We start from the raw sequence: 3,535 nt of genomic DNA on the forward strand, positions 1-3,535 counted from the left end.
GTTTTTTCTATTATATTTTATTTTTTTCACCTTTTATTTTAACGGGTGTAGTCCCTATTGACTTGACTACTCAATCTATTTTTACAAGGGAGTCGTGGGTTCGTGGCCAAGACGGCAGCACACAATGCTTTGTATAAAATAAACATAAACAGAATCCATTAAAACAAAATATAACCGTACAAATTAGCGGTGTTCAGTAAAACAATGAAAAAAAAATGTGCAGAACCGTGGTCCTTTATCCTGTTTCTAGTGAAAGTCCTCCGTACGGTGTACTGCACCTCTCAAGTGACTGCTGTATTAATGCTCCACGATTTATAACACTGACTGAAGACAAACTGGGTACGTGGCTCGTTCATTGTGGACCTGCTTGAACCAAACCCTGCTCCACTTATCCATAGTTTCAACATGGCTAATTAGAACCAAGTCGCAAGGATTTGGGGGAGATTTAGGCAAGGCTCCCCTCCCCTGCCATCTCAGTGAGCACGGCCTGGAGAGTGGACCTCTCCCCCACATGTATTTATTTTATTTTGAAATACCGTAAACACTGGACACGCGTGTGGGCGATGTGTAGGCGTGGCATTGGCAGCTATATTGAAAACCTACGTCACCATTAATTTAAACCAATAACAGTAATTTGTTGCAAAAGCCCTGCACATGTGCTAAACTCATGTTCTATATTATATCAATCTGTATTGTCAAGACATATTTTGAAAAAGGAAAAAAAAACTCCAAAGTGGGAGTAAATGAGTATACTAGAAAGGAGGTTTCGTCTATGTTTTTGAGTCAGTGGCGCTAGACCCTCCAATTCCTGGCGTTTGAAATTACGTCATGACAACCAAGTCTATGGACTTGTAATGCTTGTTTAGACACTTAACAAAAACGAATGGCAGCCAGGTCTATGGACTATGATTGAGACGTCATGTGGCCAATATTATACTGTCCATCTTGTGACAGATTTTTGAGGGGCGCTAGGCTCTAGCCCCTCCTATATTCAGTTATTAATGTACATTTTCGTCTTACACAAACATTAAATTATATATATATATACGGTACATCTGCCTGTGATTATGAAAAGATGGGAAAGATGCCGCCTGTCTCTTCTTGACTCTTACTGTAGGCACAGGTACCAGGAGGATAGGAGAGTGTGTGATGTTTGGCAAAATGTTTAGGAGTAATTTAAACATGTTTGTGTGTGTGTGTGTGTGTGTGTGTGTGTGTGTGTGTGTGTGTGAGACGCAACTTGGCCTGTTGTAGCGCCACCATGAGGCTGATTTGAAAACTGTCAAGTGGCATTTCTTCCTCAGCCTATAGTTAGTGGGAATAGGCATGCACGGCTTGGGAAGCCATGGATATGCACGGCTTGGGATACACTGCCATGTGGATTCCAAGGGATTCGATTTTTCAAAAGTTGCGTAACAGTGCCTGTTCCTCTCCGACGCTGATGTGTGCATCACTTCAATCCAGGGGCGGCCTTAGGAATCTGGAGGCCCGTTTCAAGACCAAATATGAGGCCTCCATATACCTATGACATAATTATTTTGTTGATACAGCCGTATATTGATACGAATAGTTTGACTGTTCAATATCACACGCAGCCATTACTCTCGACAATTAGCAACAACACCACCTTTCCTCATCCTGTCGTCCCTTCACAATTAAAGTGTCTCCCCTTTACCTCCCAATGCTACACATTTTACCATGTTATTTACATAAAATAGGTGTAACTTTACTAACATTAACATTGTGGGAGAGAGCAAGGCAGTGAGTGAGCGAGGGAGAGAGAGAGGGCCAAGAGTGGCGGGGGTTGACTGAGGGGACTTCATGCACTGTACACTCTTGCTTTGTGTCCCAGGTTAGCTTGGTGTGGAATGTGCTAATTTGTCCCCTATATTCAAAGTCTGATTTTCATTGATTGTTGGCTGTGTTTAGCATGTATATGGCTGTGGAGTTTTGGTACAAAATCAAAACAACTTGTTTAATATTTTGGCATGTTTAAACCTCCAGGAAAATCCGTGTTGAGGTTCTTGATCCACTGTTTTTCATTAAAACGTCTTTGTCCTACTGTCCAGTTGGGATTGTGTTGAAGTCCAGATACTTTTAGAGCTTCAATGCCATGTGCCATGTAATGTTGAACAATCCTTTTAGTTGTCTTTTTTGCATTATTAAAATTGTATTTGTGTTGTCTCAGCCTTGCAGCTATTGTTTTACTCGTTTCTCCGACATATTGTAAGCCACATTTTTCTGTTATGTGATTAAATAAACAGTTGCTGGTGCTGGCTGTTGTTTAATCTCCAACGTGCGTTTTGTAGTTCTATTTTTAACTATTTGTTTGGGTTTGAAGTATTCTGGTCTCTGGTGTGCTGGTGTGTTGATTCCTTTTAGCTTGCTGTGTACCAGATAAATTGGTAAATGGTGCATTTATATAGCGCCTTTATCCAAAGCGCTTTACATAGATTGTGCATTACATTCACCCATTCACACACACATTCATACACCGATTGCGGCGGAAGCCATGCAAGATACCAACCAGCACATCGGGAGCAATTTGGGGTTCAGTGTGGGGTTCAGAGCCGGGATTCGAACCGCCGACCCATGGATCATTGGACGACCTGCTCTACCTCTTGAGCCACATTCGCCCTTAAGAGTTTAGTTTTTTCTGTAGGCCAAGTTTTGCAATTATTATTTTCTATTATTATTAAGGAGAAGGAAAAAAAAACTAACAATAACAAGTCCTTTCAGGACTCCTTGGTCCTTTAAATAAAAAAAGATCATAGAAATAAATATACAATAAAGAGAGTTCCACCGTGTTCAGTTTGGAACATACAGACACAGGTTTGTGTTTCCACCGCATCGTGTTGGATGGAACAATTGTCATTGTTTGATGCCTAGCTGAATGGTTAGAGAGCCTGTCTGGAGAGAAGGAGTCTCCTGAGGTTTGAATCTCAGTAAGTGATGCTGAGTGGTGGCTCACCATCAGGTGGGATGAGATGTTGATCCATCATTTCTTGATCTTTCTGCTGTTCCTTCGTCTGGAATGTGGTCTCGGTTGTCGTTGGTTGCCATGGCTGCCAGTTCCCACCTGATGTTGTGTGGGAGTTCTGATTGGTCCAGAGCGTACTGAATAACTTCTAGCTTGCATAACGTCTTAAGACAAGGACTCAAGTCTAAGATGAACAGCTCATAAGAGATAGTGTAATCTCCTTTGTATCCTCCAAAGAGGATGATACGATCTCCCACAATGCAACAGCACATACCACGCATTGGACATAGTCCTTTCCCCTTGGGCTCAACCTTCTTCCAGGAGACGGTCTCTGGACTGAATTTCCACACATCATTGAAGGTCTGGTTACCGTTCCAGCCACCAAATATGTACAGCTCTCCATTGTAGGTAAATGCTGAATGACAACAGTGTCTTTCTGGTATAAGTTGTGCAGAAGGTGTGTCCAGCCAGGCGTTTGTCTCTGTGTCAAACACTCTGATGCTGTTGTAGACCCCCTGGTCCCCACGGCCCCCAAATACAAACATCTTGGTACCA

The sequence above is a fragment of the Protomyctophum parallelum genome (genome assembly GCF_964188405.1).
Source record: "Protomyctophum parallelum genome assembly, chromosome: 6".
Taxonomy (NCBI): domain Eukaryota; kingdom Metazoa; phylum Chordata; class Actinopteri; order Myctophiformes; family Myctophidae; genus Protomyctophum; species Protomyctophum parallelum.